The following is a 20,128-nucleotide window of genomic DNA, read 5'->3' as shown; positions in this document are numbered from 1 at the left end:
AACAGACGGTTCTGAGAAAACCACACTCCTCAGAGGACCCCAGGGTGTTGAGAGATTTGGGTTTGGACTCCAGACCAACCCTGATCATCTCTAAATATGGGATTTGAGACTCTTCTGCATCTGATCCAGGCGTGGTTCCAAGGAGTGAGGCATGATCCAGGCAAGAGAGCAGACATGGCTGGATCAGAGCATCACCAGTGACATTAACAAAGAGACCAGGGCACTAAGATTTCCAGTGATTTAGCATCATGGCTGGGACGGGTCATGTGTTCTCCAGTGAGTTCTGAACATCCAGCACTGCCCTCAAGGAACTGCAGGGGGCGCGCGAAGCCAACATTTCTTAGATGGTGGGGCGCATGCGCATTCCGCGACAGACGTGGTCGGCGTCTTCCCTGGGGGCGACGCTCCTTTTCCTCAGGGAGGAGCGGGCGGCGCCATGGCGGCTTCGGGACCGCGTGGCCCTCGTTCCTGCAGGAGGAGGACGCTCCTCGCTCGCTGTCTGAGGTAATGCCGGTTTCCCCGCATGCTAAGCCAGCTTCACACCGGGGTGTGTGTGGACCTGGCCGAGTTGGGTTTCCAGTCCAGGAGGGAGGGGACTGGTGCGCTGGCGGACCCGCTTCGACTGTTGTCCTCACCTGCTGGGAGGGGGTGAGGGTCCGCGTCCATCGGGGCCACGGGGGTGTTCGCGCCCCCTCATTCTCACTGCCTGGGTCCCCCCCTTCCCCGTGTGGTCGGAGGTGTTTACACCACAGGTCACGGGCGGGGACTCGGGTGTAACGTGAAAGGGGCTGAGAAATTACTGAAACAGGGAAAGAGGTGTATGAAAACACATTATATTAACTTTTATATTTTGTGTGTCAAAGTCAGAGTTTATTATGCTTTTAATTTCCTGTCTTTAAAGGAATACAATTATTTATTTTGTACTTAAAATATTTTATATTTAAAATGTGCTTCTTAGCTTATCTCATTTTCAAGTCAAAATATTGCCACGATTGAGATTTTCTCATAATGAGAAGGAAAAGCTGGGCTGGACTAACAAGCTAACTCTTAAATCTAAGTGTAATAAGTGTCAGTTTACTGATCTAAGTACTGCTGGGCTAACTCAGAAATCTGAAGTTTAATAAGTGTTGGTTTACTGGGCTAACAAGTTAACTCATAAATCCTAGCTCAACAAGTGCCAGTAACTGGGTTCTGGCCAGCAGAAGTCCCACTGAGACTGAATGAATTACTCAAGACTCTGTGGAAAAAGTCAAGAGAGGGAGAGGGTGTCGGGAGCCAACTCCACGAGCCTCTCAAATGCTCCCACATTTATTGTGTACAATCAAAGGAAAAATCACTAACAGTTGTGTGATGGAATACAGGAATTTAAGGAAAGACAGGGTGGGATTGAGATTGTAGAAATCACTGTGAGTGCAAAGGCTTTGTTTATCTTTAGGGAAGTCATGGGAAGAGGGGAACAAGATATATCCTTATAGATATGTTAGAAAAGGCCACCAGCCCAGCCAGCTCCTTGTTTGGGGCATAGAAGTCTATCTAACAGCAGACACACCCTGTGTTTATAGCTGAGGGCCTGGGTTGTTGCTTTGCAATGAGCAGAGTTCTATCTAAAACCTCAACTATGCAAGAAAGGCATTGTCTCTGCTTTTTACTGCCAGGAGACTGGCATGCCGATGCACAGGTGCCTGTTTGCAAGGCAGTTAACTAAGCACATTTGTTCTTCTTTAAGGAGATGAGTGGCTGGGGTCTGTTACAATTTGTTAACCCAATCATGGGCTCCCAAAAGTAACATGCTCTGTTCCTAATAGATAAATTCCAGTGTACTGATTCCCTGCTTTTGCTGTTCACACCTTATTGGCTAATAGCCCCATGCTTGCAATTAACTCTATAAAGCCTAATGCACAAGTTTTGGAGGTGCTCAGAGCTTCAGAGCAGAAGACACTCTGAGCCTGCCAGTGTAATAAATCTGAGTATTCCAACCCTCCAAGTGGTGCTTGTTTCTTGGCTGGCCTGTTGTTTCCGTAATATTAATACAGTGACAGTCTTAAATATATGTAAGTATAAGCTTATTGAAAAACCTTTTGCAGCATTCCAGGGTGACCAGTTTTGTTAAAAATAATACCTAGGCCACTACCAAATTCTTACAAGAATATAATTTTAAAAATTGTGAATTACTTTTATAAGTTCCAAATACAGTGGTGATTTTTAAAATACCAACCATTGTACATACTGCTTAAGACCATTTGAGATGAAATATATTCAAAGCTAAATCGTCAGAATATTTAAAAGGCAGGACAATGACTGCTTTTCATTGCAAATATATTTTCTCCTAATAAATGCAAAATATGAAGTTATTTAGCTTAGATTTCTATACCTTTGTTCAAAAGGTGAAATAAGAATATAATCTTTTTTCAATTTTAACCCTTTCCCATAAAAATTGGTATTTGTATTTGTAGAATCTTAATTTCCCTTTCATTTTTTCTTTTGATTTATTTTCTTTAACAGAGAGTGCTTTCCTATGTCTCGTTAAAGTTTTTTTATTCTCCTATTCTAGATCCAAGTCACTTTCTGACACTGAGAGTAAACAAGGGGAAACGCCTTATAGTAAGTGTGCAACTTTTGATGTGGTCAGGAATTTTTCTTGGAGAAATCTCTTTACAATTTCTGCTCAGATCACAGTATTATCCCATTATGAAAACTGAATACAAAATTGTAATCTGTTTACACCAGGACGCTTCCAATTTTGGCACAGCACATTTCCTGGTATTTTACATTAGATATTAATACAATATTTGATTTTATTTACATATTGTACAGTAATACATATTTTATATATGAATATCTGCTGAATGCCATTAATTTGCATGGGATGGTAGCTGATTGCATTTGATCTTTCTGACCATTAGTTATTCTTAGGTGTGTCTAAAGTACTTTTTAGAACACAAATTTGACTACCACACCTCTCATAGAATATTTTAAAGGTTATTATATTTTAAATTATAGAAGCAGAAATGTTATCCATTACGTTTATGAAGTGATTAAGTTACAATTTGGTAAATGATTAAGTCACAATTTGGTGTAATCATATTCAGTGGAGGAATGATGGCTTCTACGTCTTTTTACATCTGCCACAGTTGCTTCTCTATACTATTTGTGACCATGAGCATTTTTATGGCAAAGTGATCTTTTTCCAATTCTATTTTTTTTCTTTTATTTCAGTACAATCAGTAAAGCTTTCCTTTGCAGTGATGGCATTGTTTTTAACATGAAGGTACCTTGTCATCTGACGCATTTGTACCTGATGGGCTACTACTCTTGTACAGAGCAAGGAAAAGCATTTTCATATCTCCATCTGTATTCTAGATCTTATCTAATTTCTTAGAAGCATTTTATAATCATTTTTAGTTATTTTAATTGTACTAAACACAGAAGAACAGATCACTTTTTATCTTTACCTACTTCATCACCTAAATGGACACAGATATTATAATAACATGTGAGTTTGATGAAATTGAGAAACGTTCCAGGGTTTGAGCTTCAAGTATTTTTATGTGATTTTCTAAGAGGTAATTAATTTCTGGCACAAAATATGGAATTATCTAAAACCACTTGCAGGGTTGTCTGTCATTTTGTCTTATTTGACTTTTGTCACATAGCTATCAGCTAGGACCCGGTGAGTTTGAATATTTTAAAAAACATTTCTGATTAGAAAACATCAGGAAGAAACATTGAATATTTATGTTCACGACTCTGGTATCATTATTGTAATGTGCTATTTGTTTTGGCGTATATTTGATTTTGTTCCAGTAGTGTGAAATGTAGGCATGGGAACAAAATTAAAAACAACAAAAAATTCTTGAAGTCAGTCACAATGAATTATTAGTCATTTTATTTTTATTTTATAAACAGGCCATTTGAATATGTTCAGCCATGAAGTGAAACAGACTCACTGAATTCTGAGTCCTGAGAGACAGTGACCCAGACACAGCCCTACCAGTAAGTAATGTGGTGATTTGATACAGATATATATTGTGAAATGATTATCACAATAAGGATACTTCCATAAACCCATAAAATTCCCTTTTGTGGTGAGAATTTTTGAGATCTGCTCTCAGTAACTTTCAGATAAATAATACAGCATTGTTAGTTGTAGTCACCATGCTGTTCATGAGATTTCCCAGAACTTAGTCATCTTAAACATGGACGTTTGTACTCTTTGAGCATCTTCTCATTTCCCCACTCCCAGGCCCTGACAACCACCACTCTGTTCTTTGTGTGAATTCGGCTGTTTTTAGATTACACGTGTAAGTGAAATCATGCAGCTCTACTTTTTCTTTTTTCACAGTCTGCAGTGTGTTGATTTGATCCACTTACATACAGCAATGTGATCACAAACAGATTTAACACCTCTCACATGACTCACAAGTATAATTTTCTTTATTTTTTGTGGCAAGAATATTCACAAGATAGTACCTTAGGAACTTTGGAGACTGGTACAGCACTGTAGTCTGTAATCACTGTGCTGTGCATTTGATCTGCATGACTTATTTATCTTCTGGTTGCACATTTGTACCCTTTAACATCTCCCCATTTCCTCCACCCCGACACCTAGTTACCACCATTTTACAATTTGTTTCTAAGTGTTTGCTTGCTTGTTTTTTGTTTGTTCGTTTGTTTTTGTATATCTGATATCTTACGTTTGTCTTTTCTCTGTTTATTTCATCTCACCAAGCATAATACCCTCAAGGTCAATCTGTAATATCACAAATGGCAGAAATTCCTTCTTTCATAATGCAGAATAATATTCCATTGTATGTCAATGTCATTTCTTCTTTATCCATTCTTTCATTGTTAGACACTCAGGTCATTTCCATATCTTGGCTATTGTGAATAATGTTGTAATAAACATGCGAATGCACCTATATTTTCAATACCCTGTTTTCACTTCCTTCAGATGCACACCAGGAAGGAGGACTGCTGGAGCATATGGTAGCTCTTTTTAATTTTTGGGTAACCTCTATAGCTTTTCCATAGTGCTTGAACCAGGTTACATCCCCACCGACAGTGTACAGGGGTTTTCTTTTATCCTCATCCTGGCCAGCACTGTCTCTTGTCTTCTTGGTGATGGCCTTTCTGACAGGAGGGAGGGGATATCTCATTCCACTTTCAATTTTCATTTCCCTAATTGTTAGTCATGTTGAATATCTTTTCATGTACATTTTGTGTATTTGGGTGTCTTCTTTGGAAAAATATAAATTTAGATTCACTGCCCATTTTTTATATTGGATTTTCTACTCTTTTTTTCTTTTTTTTTTTTTTTGCTATTGTGTTATATGAGGTCTACATATATTTTGATATTAACCCTCCATCCAATATATGATTTGCAAAAATTCTCTCCTACTCTATATTAGGCTTTATATTTTGCTGATTATGTCTTTTGCTGTGCAGGATCTTTTTAGTTTGATGTAGTCCCACCTGTTGATATTTGCTTTTCTGGCTTGTGTTTTGGGGTCATATCCCAAAATTATTACCCAAACCAGAGTTAAGTATCTTCTTCTCTATGTTTTCCTCTAGGAGTTTTAAAGTATGAGGTCTTACATTTCAGTCATTAATCCATTTTAAATTATATTTGTGAGTAGCGGAAAGTAGGTTTCCAATTTCATTTTTCTGCTTGTGGTTTTCCAATATTCCCAGCAACATTTATTGAAGATGCTAGAGTTTCCTCATTCAAAATAGCATTAAAACCAATAAAATACCTAAGAATACACTTTACTATGGAAGTGAAAAATTTGTACTTTGAAAACTATAAGACTTCTATGGAAAAAATTGAAGAAGACAAAACAAGTGGAAAGATACACTGGGCCAGAAGTATGGCTAATGGAACAGAAGAATTAAGGTTAAAATGTCCATAATACCCAAAGCCATTTACAGTTTCAGTGCAATTTCTATCAATATTCCAACAGCATTTTTTACACATGGAGAGAAATCAATCTTAAAATTTTTTTATGTGACTACCAGTGACCCAGACACCAGAGCAATCCTGGGAAAGAACAAATTGGGAGTCATCACACTTCCTGATTTAGAACTAAATCACAATGCTACAGTATGAGACACAATGATATTGGTATTAAAATACACACATGGTTTAAATTAACAGTATAGAGGACCCAGTAGTAAACCCCTGTATACTAGGTCAACTACTATTTGAAATGGAAGTAAAACACGTTCAGTGGGCAAAGGATAGTCTCTTTGACAAATGGTGCTTGGACACCTGGATACTACTTTTAATTTTTGACAGAAATTCCATACTGCTTTTCCTAGTGGCTGTGGTTATTTACATTTTTACCAACAACACACAAGGATTTTCTTCACATCCCTTCCAATCCTTGTACTCACCTGTCTTTTTTGACTGTAGCCATTGTAACAGTTGTGATAAGGTCTCGTGGTTTTGATTTGCAATTCCCTGATGATTAATGACAACCTTTTCATGTTGGACATTTGTACGTTTTCTTAAGGAAAATGTCTATTCAGATATTTTATTCATTTTTAATTAGATTTTATTTTTTTGGCTGCTAAGTTGTATGAGGTATTTATATACTTCAGTAAATACCATTTATCAAAAGATGGTTTGCTAATAGTTTCTCCCATTCCATATGATGTCTTTTAAGTTTTTCAAATTCTTTTCTATGCAGAAGTTTTTACATTGACTTAGTCCTGCTTGTTTCTTTTTGCTTTTGCTTTGGTTGCCTGTACTTTGGAGTCATATCTAAATAATCATTATTTACAAGATCAAGGTCAAGGGGATTTTACTCTATGATTTTTTTTACGGTATTTTATGATTTCAAGTCACAATTTGACTATTTTATTGCGAGATATTTTTGTGACTAGTGTAAGATGGGGTCCAATTTAATTCTTTTATATTCATTCGACTGTACCAGTTTATATTTTGACTGAAAAATTAAACAAGTGTTACCTTTTCTTCATATTCTTGCAAATTTTCTTTTTCTTTTTTATAATAGCCATTCTAACAGGTGTGACGTGATGTGTCATTGTGATTTTGATTTACGTTTCCCTGATGATTAGTGATGTTGAGCATTTATTCATGTACCTATTGGCCATCTATATGTCTTTTTGAAAAAAAATCTACTCAAGTCCTTTAGTCTATTTTTAATTTTTAATTTTTTATTTTATTACTATTATTTTATGACTTACTTATATATTTTATAAAAAAAGTTTTTTGATTAAAAAATGGAAAAAAAAATTGCCTGTATGTTATTTTATTCTGTAGTTGCTTTTTAGTTTGCTGATTATTTGTTTTGCTATGGAGGTTTTTTTGGGGGCTTTTTTGTTTGGTTTGGTTTGGTTTGGTTTTTTTTGTTGTTGTTGTTTTTTAAATTTGCTGTAGTTCCACTTGTTTGTTTTTGCTTTTGTTACTTGAACCTTTGGTGTCATATCCAAAAAATATTTGCCAAAACCACAGCAAGGAGCTTTTTGTTTACATTTTCTTCAAGCAGTTTTACAGTTTTTGGTCTTACATTTAAGCCTTCAGTCCATTTTGAGTTAATTTCTGTGAGTGCTGCAAGAAAGGGGTCCAATTGTATTCATCTGTAGGCCATTATCCAGTTTTTTTCCGGCACAATTTATTGAAGAGTCTATAGTTTTCCCTTTACATCTTCTTGGTTCCCGTGTGAAGTACTTGTTGACACTATATAAGTGGGTTTGTTTCTGAGCACTTGATTGTATCATTGGACTTGGCCTCCATTTTTTACTGTTACCTACCATTTTTGATTACTATAGTTTTGTAATAAAGTTTGAAATTAGGAATTGTGATATCTCTAGATTAATTATTTGACCAGGTTGATTTGGCTATTAGGGGTGTTTTGTGGTTCCATACAAGTTTTAGGCTTGTTTTCTCTATTTCTGTGTAAAAGTCATTTGAATTTTGATAGGGATTGCATTGAATCTATAGACAGCTTTGGGTGACACAGACATTTTTACAGTTTTAATACTTCTAATTCATAACCATGAAAATTTTTTCCATTTATCTTTTTTTCAGGTTTTTTTTTTTTTTAATCAGTGTTTTGTCATTTTCACTGTAAGGATATTTTACCTACTTGGTTTAATTTATTCCTAATTTTTTTGATGACATTTTAAATATGAATGCTTTTTAAACTTATTTTTCAAATTGTTTATTGTTGGTATATAGAAACACACTGCTCTTCACATGTTGATATTTGTATCTTGCAACTTGACTGAATTTGTCTATTATTTGTAATAGGTTTTTGATGGAATCATTAGGATTTTCTACATATAAGATCATATTAAATGCAAACAAATAGTTTTGCTTCATCCTTTTCAATTTTGATTACTTTTATGTATTTATCTTGCCTAATTGCTCTGGCCAGGACTTCCAGTATTATGTGGTAAAGGAATGGTGAGTGCACAAACATTTTCTTTATATTTTTGTCAGAAAACACTTCACCATTGAGTATGATGTTTGCTGTGAATTTGTCCAGTATGACATTTATTATGTTTAATTACTTACTTTGTATAGCAATTTGTTGAGGCTTTTTATTATTTGTTTGTTTGTTTATGAAAGGTTGTTTAATTTTTTCACATGTTTTTCTCCATCAATTGAGATTACCATACGATTTTTATATTTCATTCATTAATGTGATGCATCACATGTTTGATTTACATAGGTTGAATTGTCCTTGGATTCAGGGATAAATTCCACTTGACATGGTATATGATCTTTTCAATATACCATTGAATTTGATTTGCTTATATTTCATTGAGAAATTTTGCATCTATATTTATCAGTAATACTTGCCAGTTTTTTTTTTCCCCCTTGTAGTGTTCTTATCTAGCTTTGATATCAGGGTAATGTTGGACTCATCAAATGAATTTGTAAATATGCCTCCTCTTCATGTTTTTAAAAAGTTTGAGATGACTGTATTAATTCTATTTAAATGTTTGGTTGAATATCCCAATGAAACTGTCTGGTCTTAGCCTCTTTTTATTTTTTTATTTATTTATTTTTTTATTACTGATACAATCTTTTCATTCATCATTGGTTTGTTCAGATTTTCTGTTTTGTTTATTAGTCAGTTTTGGTAGTTTTTATATTTCTAGGAGTTTATTATTTCCAGGATATCCGAGTTATTTGTGTGTATTTGTTGATAGTCACCTATTATAACCTGTTGTATTTCTGTTGTATCAGTTATAATATCGCCTCTCATTTCTGATTCATTTGCATATTGCTTTACCCTTTGTTAGTATAGCTCAGTTTGTCAATTTTACCATTTCAAAAACAACCTCTAGCATTGATGTTTTCTAATATTTATAGTCTTTGTTTATTTATTTCTTCTCTCACATTTGTTATTTCATTTCTTTGCTACTTGTGAACTTAGTGGGATTTTTTTTTTTTTTTGCGCTAGTCCCTTGAGAAGTAATGTTGTTTATTTGCAATTCTTTTTTCTTGTCATACTAATTTGTTGTAATAAACTCATAATTCTTTCCATGGTATTTTATAAGTTTTAGTAAGTTGTGTTTCCATTTTCTTTTGTTTCAAGATTTTCTTTTAATTTCAAGAAAATTATTGTAAAACTGTTATAAATTACCCACCCCCTGTTTTATTGAGATACAATATGGTGCTGTTTAAGATTCAAATGCATATTATAATGATTTGACTTTGATATATTGTGAAATGATTATCACATAAGATTAGTTAACATACATCATCTAAATGTAGATGCAAAAAACAAAGGAAACAAAATATATTTTCCTGTTATGAGAACACTTGAGGTCTACTTGCTTAACAGCTTTCAAATATACCATAGAGCACTGTTAACTGTATTCACGTTGTACATAACACTTCAATACTTGTTTATCCCATAACTGGATGTTGGTATGTTTGGACTTCCTACACCAAATTCTCCCTCTTCCCACTGCCCACCTTTGGTAACCAAAAATGTGATATTTTAATTTTTGTTTATTTTTTTCACATATAAATCAGGTCATACAGTATTTGTCTTGCTCTGCCTGACTTCTCTTACTTAGCATGATGCCCTCAACGTCCATCCATATTGTCACCAATGGCAGAATTTCCTTCTTTATATTGCTGAATAATACTCCATTGTCTAAATATAGCACAACTTTTATATGCAAGCATTTGTTGATAGGTCGTTATCATCTCTTGGCTGTTATAAATAATGTTGCTGTGAACATGGGTGCAGATATCTCTTCAACATAATGTTTTCAATTATTTTAGATACATTTCCCAAATGTGGAAATTCTGGGTCATATGGTAGTCCTGTTAAATGTTGGGGAACCTATCTAGTGTTTTTCATAGAGGCCAAACCAACTCATAAGCCAATCAAAAGTACACAAATGTTCCCTTTTCTCCATATCTTTGCTAGCGTTTAATAGTAAGCCTCTTGTCTTTTTGATAAATTCATCCTAATAATCCTGAGTTGAAATCTCCTTGCGTGTTTGATTTTAATTTCCCTAATGTTTTGTGATGTTGAGCACATTTTCATGTATTTGTTGGAAATTCATGTATTTTCTTTGGAAAAAATGTATTTCCAGGTCTTTTGCACAGCTTTTAAGTGGGTTATTTGTTTTGATGCTTTTGAGTTGTATGATATGTATTTTGGATATCAACTCCTTATTAGTTATAAGATTTTTAGATTTTTTTCCCCATTATATAGGCTGTCTTTTCATTTTGTTGATTGTCTCAATGTGTAGGAGATTTTTAGTTTGATGTAGTTTCATTTGTTTTTTTTTTAATTGTTTATGCTTAAAGTATCATCAAAAATAATTTTTAAGACCTGTGTTAAAAAGACTTTTACTGTTTTCTTCTAGGAATTTTATGACTTCCAGTCTTATATTTGCCTTTCTTTCCTTTATACTTAATTTTCAGAGTGGTGTTAGATAGAGGTCTAATTTTATTCTTTGGCATGTGAATATAAAATTTTCCAAGCCCAGTTATTAACAAGACTGTCTGCTCCACTGAGTCTTCCTGACCACCTTGTCAAATACTGGTTGACTTTACATGCATGGGATTGTATCTTGACTCTCAGTTCTATTCCATTGTTTTTATGGCAGTACCATGCTATTTTAGATTATTATAGCTTTATATTATAGTTTGATATAGAGTGCAATATCTCCAACATTGTATGTACAAGGTCTTTTGTGGTTCCTTATAAATTTTTGTATTTTTTTTTCCTACTTTAAAAAATGCCACTGGATTTTGATAGGAATTAAATCAACAGATGGCTTTGGGTAGTATGGACATTTTAACAATATTAATTCTTCCAATCCATAGGCAAGGGATAACTTTACATTTGTCTGTATGTTTTAGTTTATTTCTTAGAGTGATATTTTATCACCTTGGATGAATTTAGTCATTATTTTATTGTTTTTGATGCTGTTATAAATAGAATTGTTTTATTTCTTTTTCAGATAATTTTCAGTGTATAGAGATATGACTGATTTTTGCATTTAAAATTTTTATTCTGCAACTTTACTGATTATGCTGCTTAGTTCTAATGGGATTTTGGTGAAGTTTTTAGGACTTCCTATAGATATAATCATGTTATCTTAAACTAGAGATATTTGTACTTCTTATTTTCCAGTTTTGATGACTTTCCTGTCTCCTCCTTACCTGACTGCTCTGGCTAGGACTCCCATTACTGTGCTGAGTGAGTGGTGGGGGTGGGCTCCTTTGCCTTGTTCCTGACATTAGGGGAAAGTTTCAGAATTCCACTACTGAGTATGTTTTGAACCATGGCCTTGAGTTACATTCATTTTATACCTAGGTTGTTCAGTGTTTTCCTGTATCTATTGATCATTATATTTTTTATTTTGTTCTATTAATGCGATGGCATCACATTTATTTGATTTGCTAGTATGTATTCAGAATTTTATAATCTACATTCATCTGGGTTATTGACCTAAATTTTCTTCTCTGGCAGTTTCAAAGCAATGCTAGCCTTGTAAAATGAATTTGGGAATTTTCCTTCTTCATCTATTTTTTAAAAGACTTGAGGATTGGCATTAATTCATTACATATTTGGTAAAATTTACCAGTGAAACCATCTGATCTTGACCTTTTCTTCATTTGAAGAGTTTTGATTACAGATTTATTCTCCACAGTGTTAAATGGTTCGTTTAGATTTTCTATTTCTTCCTAATTCACTCTTGGTAGGTATGTTTCTGAGAATTTTTTTTTTTCCATTTATCTAGGTTGTCTAGTTTATCTGCATATAGTTGTTCATAGCAATTTATTATCCTTCTTATTTCTGTGGTAGAGTTGCAATGTCTTCTCTCTTATTTATAATTTTGTTGATTTTGGTCCTCTCTCCTTTTCTTTGTGTAGTGTAGCTAAAAGTTCAAAATTTTATTTATTTATTTAATGAACTAGCTCTTAATATTGCTAAATTTTACTGTTTTTTTGTCTATCACATTGACTTCTGCCGTAATCTTTATTATGTTCTTCCTTCTGCTAACTTTGGCTCAGTTTGGTCTTTTTCCAGGTCCTTGAGGAGAAAAGTAAGATTGTTTATTTGAGCTCTTTCTTATTTCTTAAGTTAGGCATTTATTGTAATAAATCACCGTGTCGGAATTGGTTTTGCTATATCTCATGGGCTTTGGTATGCTTTGTTTCCATTTTAGTCTGTCTCAAGACACTTTGTTATTTCCTCTTAAATTTATTCTTTGGTTAGGAGAGTGTTGATCAATTTCTATATATTCATGAGCTTTCCAGTTTTCCTCCTCCTACTGATTTCTAGTTTTATACTATGATCAGAGAAGACATTTGATATAATTTCAGTCTTGAATTTGTTGAAATTTGATATATGACCTAATATGTGGTCTTGTCTAGAAAAAAAAATTTGTACACTTGAGAAGAATGTATATTCAGCTTTTGTTAGAGAGAATATTTTATATATGACTGTTAGGACCATTTGATCTTTAGTGTTGTTCATGTCAACTGATCCTATATTGAACTATTGTCTGGATGATCTATCACTTGTGGAGAGTGGGGTGTTAAAGTTCTCAACTATTATACTGTAGTTTATTCTGCCTTTTAGCTTGTTTTTGCTATACATATATGTAGTTGCTCTGATGTTGGATGCATAAATATTTATAATCGTTACATTATTTGGATGGATTGACTCCTCTGTCATTACATAATGACCTTCTTTGCCTCTTTTGACCTTTGCTAGATTAATGTCTTTTTGACTGTTTTAGGTGTAGCTCACCCCTTTTTTCCCTATTTGTTTGAAGTATCTTTTTCCATCCCTTCACTCTCAGTCTATGTTTTTAAAGACAGAAAATAAATAAAGAAATATTTACTTGAGCTACATCTTTAAAGAAATAGACCTAACAGACATATGCACAGTATTCCACCCAGTAGCTACAGAATGCACGTTCTTCTCAAGCACACAAGAAACATTCTCTAGGTATGTCATATGTTAAGTCACAAAACAAGGCTCAGCAAATGTAAGAAGATTGAAATCATATCAAGTATCATATCTGACAATAATGGTATAAAACCAAAAGTTAATGACAGAGGAAAATAGGAAATTTCACAAATGTCTGAAAATTAATGTGCATACTCTTTATAAACTATTGGGTTAAAGAAGATATCAGAAATGAAATAAAAAATATTGTGGGGTGATGTCACCAGGATGGCAATGTAGGTCATTACAGACTTTGCTCCCCCTCAGAAGAACAGCTTACAACTGTTCACAGGCAGGACAGCACTGAGAATACACTATAACATGGGGTGAGGCTGAAGCATCCGTGTGCACCATGTAGACAAAGACAGACCATAGTAGAAGGACATAGATGGACACACTTGGGTTCATAAACTGAGAGAATGCAGATACAAGTTATTTTAGATAAAGACAAGCACAGAACTTTTTGTTTCAGATTTTCTACAGTACTGAGAAAAAACAGAATCCACAGTGACACTTCTGTGCAAAGTTGAGAAAGTTACTTTTGAGACTGTTAAAAAAAAAAACCAGAAATAATCTGTATACATAATATATGTTCCATAACTGTGTTTACATGATTTACCTCATTAAATGGAAAATATTTTGTTAAAAAGAAGACATATATCAACCAGATTTATTTTGATTGTCTTCTTATTAATCGTGGTTCACCATTTGTATTATAGGACTCATGAAGTAGTGACATATTCAGTGAAATCTACATATGGGATGTTCCATTTATGATACACATGTTGAGAAATGAGCTTTGGGTGTCACTGAACTCTTCAGCATGGAGTACTAATTACTAATTAAACTACTCTATTATGGAGTAAATTCATAAGTTCCTTGGTGAGTAGCCAATTACATGGGACAGAAGCCATTGTTGAGGAAGTGACATTACTTAAAACCCTACATAGTAGAGGCAGGATGTGTGAGGATAGTGTATCCTGAGGGGCAGGGGCAAGGTAGACAGGGAGGGAATGAGGTTTCCAGAGGGTTGAGGTGGATACTGGAGAATCAGTGAATAAACAAAGAGTAGTAAATCTGAGTAATTTCAGAGAGGCTTTCATAGAGGTGGAGAGTGAAATACACATGTGTTAATCAGTGCCTCCTGGGTTTCAGGGTTGGGGGAATTGAGTAAGACTCTAAGTAGCATGGATTCATTAACATATAAAATTCAATGACTTTATTTACTTGTATGTAAATTAAGAGAATTCATATTTTCTATATGAGCAGCAGCATGTAAAGCCATATTAGTTCTGAATCTGGGAGAGGAGAAATGGTCTCTGTTTCTCTTAGAGCACAGTGCCAGGTGATGGTTAGGGGATTTGTGGCAGGTGAGCCTGGGTATTGTGGAAAACTAAAATGTCGTGGCTTCTTTCTCCTTTTTCAGTTGTGTTTCAGTGCTTGAACTTTTTGTAAATGAAAATCCAGAGACTGATGGAGGTTAGCTGTGATCCTGACAGTGCAATCACAGAGAAGCAAGTCCTTCCTCTTTCTCTGTTGCCAGTAGGTGAGCAGGCTTCTCCACAGGCCTGAATCTTCTCTATAAAACCAAGAAGTAATAAAAGATTTAAGGGGCTCTGGTTATGTTTCCCTAGGTCCCTGAGATGTTTTGTGGCCCAGAAATTGAATATTCTCCTTCCCAGTATTTGTGCTGTTGAAAGTCTTCACATTACACCAAAATGAGAGTGGCTGTCTTTGTCTCAGTCCCTTGGGCACAGGAGAAAGATGCCTCACTCACGGCTGATTGGCATCTGATGTGCATTAGTCATTTGGTGAACACAGTGGAGGGAGACTGAGGAAGCAGAGGCTCACTGTCTAGTTGTGCTGGTGTATGTGTCAGAATGAGGTCAGCTGAAAACAGCACAGGTGCAGGAGGCACAGAGGACAACAGCAGTGCTCCTGTGAGTGTGGAGCATGGAGGGTAGTGAGGGGTCAGCGATCTGACCTGAGTTCAGTGTCATAGTTTTGATTAGTAACTGCATCCTCTGAAAATGGCTGCCAATTTTAAATAAAATACTTATCTTCCGTCTTGTACAAATCCATCCAGTTTTCATTTTGTAAGTAAACTTCGTTCACATTTAAACACTGGAAAACAATGTATAAATTATATTTTTTCCTTAAATATGGCTGTATGTTGATGAGAGAAACTGCAGTAGATAGAGCAGCACATAGGGTCCTGTGGAAATTTTTGAAGGACTGAAATACCTGAAACTTATTGGAAGATTCTGTTACTGTCAGACCAGTGGGAGTGAGTGTGACCCTGGGGAAGCAACGCTGTGTGACCATCAAAGCCGAGAGGTAGAAAGAAATGGGAGACCTCAGGTCACTGGAGGGTCAGAATAGGGCCATCTTTCAGTGTAGAAGTCCCTGGAGCCACAGGCTTGTGATGCTGACTTTGTCCACATGTCTGGTAATGGACATCTGAGGTGTGTAGTTAGAGAATCTGCACCTGCTAACCCCAAGATCTGCATGAATCCTGTTCAGTCATGTGCAGGGCTGGACATTGCTTCTGAATTCTCTGTGATTGAAGTGAGTAATAGACATTCACAATTAATTCACTGATTTCTATACAGAACACTTTAAACATGACCTCAGTTTAAAAATCAATACTCCTAAGCACTTAGTAAAATGTTTCACATGAAAGGTGTCCTGTTGCATGTAGAGGTATAATTTGCCATTAGTCACAGTTAATAAGTCATAAATAACAGACATCTGCCTTGTGATGAGTCTAGTTTTATCTAAAAGTCTTAGAGAGAAGAAGTGAGTTATGCTTTCTCAAATTCAAATTTTATAATCAGCAGTTCTCTTGATTTTGCCTTTGACCCAGTGGTTTTTGAGATTGTGTTATTTAGTTTCCTCATATTTGTGGAGTTTTTTAATTTTGTGCTGTAATTGATTTCTAGTTTCATTTCATTGTGCAACAAAAGATTCTCGGTATGATGTCAGTCTTCTTCAATTTGTAAGGTCCCTTTTGTGACATAACATGTGATCTATCCTGGAAAATATTTTGTTTTCACTTGAAAAAAGTGTGAATTATTCTGCAACTGGATGAAAAGTTCTGTGTATGTCTGTTAGGTCCATTTGTCTAAAGTGTTGTTTAGGTCCACTGGTTGTTTATTGATTTCTGTCTCAATGTTCTATCCACTGTTGAAAATCAGATATAGAAATGCTTACTATTGTATTGCATTAAATTTCTCCTTTCACATCTGTCAATGTTTGCTTTACATATTTAGATGATCTGATATTAGATGTGTATAAATAATTGCAATTGTTATACCTTCCTAGTGAATTGACATGGTTATAATTACATAATACATTTTTTTGTCCCATTTTTGGCTAAAAGTCACATTTGTCTGGGACAAGTATAATAGCCACTCCTGCTTTGTTTCGGTCACCATTTTCATGGAATATCTTTTACCATCACTTTACTTTCAGCCTATGTGTGTCCTTAAATCTAAGATGAATTCTTGTAGACAACATATAGGTGGATCTTGGCTTTTAAATCCATTCAGCCACTATGTATCTTTTTATTAGGGGGTTTAGCCCATTTACAGCTAAAATAATATTTGCTCAAGAATGACTTACTGTTGTCATTTTTGAACTGTTTTCTGTTTGTCTTGCAGTTTTTCTCTTTTTCTTTTCATGTCTTCTTTTGTGTTCCATTGTTTTTGGTATTAATATGTTTTTATTTCTTTTCTCTTTTTTTGTTCTCTACCACAGGTATATTCTTTGTGGTTACCGAGGGGCTTGTTTGCAATACCTGTTAGTTATAACAGCCTATTTTAAGTTGACAGCAACTTAATTTCACTTGCACATAAGATGCCTCTATCTCTCCATTCATATTATATGCTACTGATATCACAGTTTACATACATCTACTTCTATTATGTATCTAGCAATCTAATTTAGTTATAGTTATTTTAAATCTTTCATCTTTTAACTTTTATAGTAGTATTAGTAGCAATTTGCTACCATCATTATAGTAATAGAGTATTCTGTTTTTCTGTATATATTTACCTTTACCATTAAGTTTCAGTTTGTCTTCTGCTCTTGTGTTGCTGTTTAGTATCCTTTTCTTCCAACTTGAAGACTTCCCTCTAACATTTCTTTTAAGAAAGTTCTTGCTAAATTCCTTTAGGTGTGGTTGTCTGAGAAATTCTTTCTCTGTCTCTCTCTTTTTCTTTTTCTTTTTTTTCTTTTTTTTTCTTTTGTGGACAGGTGTAGTATTCTTAGTTGGCAGTTTTTCTTTACCTTGCAATATTTTGGTTTATGTTGTCTCAGTCTTTTCTGGCCTCCAAAGTTTCTCCTGAAAATATCAAGTGGTAGCTTTATGTGAATTACGTTGTATTTATATAACAAGTTGATTTTTCTCTTGCTGCTTTCAACAGTCTCTATTTGTCTTGAACTTCTGACAATTTGATTATAGTGTCTTGGTGTGATTCAATTTGAATTCTCTTACTTGATGTCCTTTGGGGTTTCTGGACCTGGATGTCTGTTTTATTCCTCAGGTTTGGAACAAAATTCAGATATGATTTATCTCTATATATTTTCTGCTTCTTTCTGTCTTCCTCTTGGCCCTCCAATATTTTGTCTTTGGACTGATTGATGTTACATAATTCCTTTAAACTATTTTCACATGATTTTATTTATTTCCCCCCCCCCTTTTTTTTTTCATACATTACTCCTTTGACCTCAGAAAGAATCTTTAGGAACACTATTTTGAATTTTCTGTTGGGTATATCGCTTATCTCCATATCATACAGTCATTGTTTTTGGAGTGTATCTTTGTTTTCATTTTGGTTTTTTTTTTTCTTAGGGTATATTCATTATTTCTTCATTTTTCTTGACTCCATGTTAGTTTATTTGCCTTAGACCAAATAGCCTTCTCTCCCAATCTTCAGAGTCTTGCCTTACGTCAGAAATGTTTGGCACAAGTCAGCCCAGCCAGTTTCTAGGTGCCTCTCAAACCTTGTTCTTGCTCATAGTGCCTTTTTTAGGTGCTCCCAGGAGACTGAGGTACTGTCAGTGCCCCAGGAGAGGCAAATTAGAAGCCAGCCCTCAGGCAGCAATTGGACAAGCTGGGGCACTGCATGTGTAGCCTGACACTGTCTGTAGAGAAGGTAGGAGCTGGTCTCTATTGCTGGAGCAAGCCAGGGTGGGTAGTTGTGGGAAAGCCTGCAGGGCCATGAGGAACTGCCACTTTGTTCTCCAGACTCCAGGAAACTAATGAGTGCTGGGCTCCATTTGCTCTAAGTGACATACAAGCTAGAGGACAGAGTCAGGCAGTAGCTGGAAAAGTCAGGGTGCTGGATGTGCAGTCAGACTCCTTCCAGGGAGAAGCTGGGCCGTGGTAGTTTTGGCTGGGTCAAGTGAGGGGCAGAAGCTGCAGGGATTACCCCCCTGCCAGCTCAAGCTCACAGAGGGCCCTGCCAGCTTCCAGGGAGAGGAGTGAGTTAGAATGTAGACTTTGGACAGCAGCTGGTAGGGTCAGCCCATGAGATAGATGTGCAGTCTAGCTCCTTCCAGAGAGAAGCTGGAAGTTGATTTTTATTTCCAGCTCAGTCTACACTAAGCCATAGGAATATCTGCTGGAAGAAAAACATCTTGAAAACTGAAAACATTCACGGTTTCACCAGAGCAGAAAGATCACTCTGATTCCAAGACAAGATAGTGGGACTCTTTTGTTGCCAGTGCAGAGAGATCTGAGAGCAAAGACAGAGTTAAGAATGCTCAGTGTTTTCAACTAGAAAGGAACTAGATGACTCCACAGTTGATTGAACTATATTTTTTTGTCAAAAGCAATCCAATAAATGTTAGCTCCACCAGAGAAATTTTTCTATGTAGAAAAGGGAAATGTCCGCTCTTTCTACTATGTTATTTTAATTTGCACAGCTTAATGCTTACAGTATTACATTTACTTAGTAAATCTTTAATCCACTTACTCATTCATGCAAGAAATAATCACTGACTTTCCAGCACTGTTTTGTGTCTTAGAGATTGAATACAAGAAAGAACTGAGTACAAGAATCATGATCAGGAAGGCACCAGTGTAGTGATGGACAAACTAGATGTAAACACCTTCAGACAGCTGCCGTGGCTTTGACCAGACATGAATGGGGGCTGATTGAGGTCTGAGGTATGTGGAAGCTTGTCTGGATACTTAAGTAAAGAAGTCTTTGCTGACAGACTCACTGAGACCAGATGGCTGAAGTTTTCTAGCACCACATCTCTGAAGAATTTTCTCTGGGATGAATCCACAAAAGCCTGTAATTCTTGATGGAAATCCACACCACATCATTCAGGTCACTATTTTGTAAAAGTTCACAGATACTCGGGTTCTGATGGGGCTTCCCTGAAGAGCTCTGTGTGCAGAGAGTTGACATGATGCTGCTGGGCAAGGGGACTTTGTGTACAGTTGGCTCAGACCTTGTTTGCTGTTTCTGTGCTGACTTTTTTATATCCTTCAGATACAATCAGGGATATATAGACACTGGAAAACAACAAATGTTTATTGACAAAATTATCACATGAGGTATAGTGTGAAATACCCTGGACATGCTCAGATAAACTCATGACTCTTTATTGATTATTATAAATTTTGAAAACATGTAACAAAGCTGTATTTT

The 20,128-nt window shown here is 35.3% G+C and overlaps 1 long non-coding RNA gene across 8 annotated transcripts in view; it reads left to right on the top strand.

Moving 5' to 3' along the window:
• Nucleotides 1-361: 361 nt before the first annotated feature.
• Nucleotides 362-20,128, top strand: part of LOC116151857 (uncharacterized) — a 32,266-nt gene continuing 12,499 nt past the window's right edge. For 6 of the 8 annotated variants that reach the window (XR_010384069.1, XR_010384070.1, XR_010384071.1 and 3 more), the window contains exons 1-3: nucleotides 362-504; nucleotides 2,552-2,601; nucleotides 3,907-3,993. This is a non-coding gene — a long non-coding RNA (uncharacterized LOC116151857). Of the gene's footprint in view, nucleotides 505-2,551; nucleotides 2,602-3,906; nucleotides 3,994-4,243; nucleotides 4,302-19,496; nucleotides 19,639-20,128 lie in introns of all 8 variants that reach the window. The other 2 variants (XR_010384067.1, XR_010384068.1) reach the window with 2 other exon arrangements.

This window comes from Camelus dromedarius, chromosome 15, assembly GCF_036321535.1.
Source record: "Camelus dromedarius isolate mCamDro1 chromosome 15, mCamDro1.pat, whole genome shotgun sequence".
Lineage (NCBI taxonomy): Eukaryota > Metazoa > Chordata > Mammalia > Artiodactyla > Camelidae > Camelus > Camelus dromedarius.
Note: the sequence above shows the minus strand (reverse complement) of the source record. Positions and strands in the feature narration are given on the sequence as shown.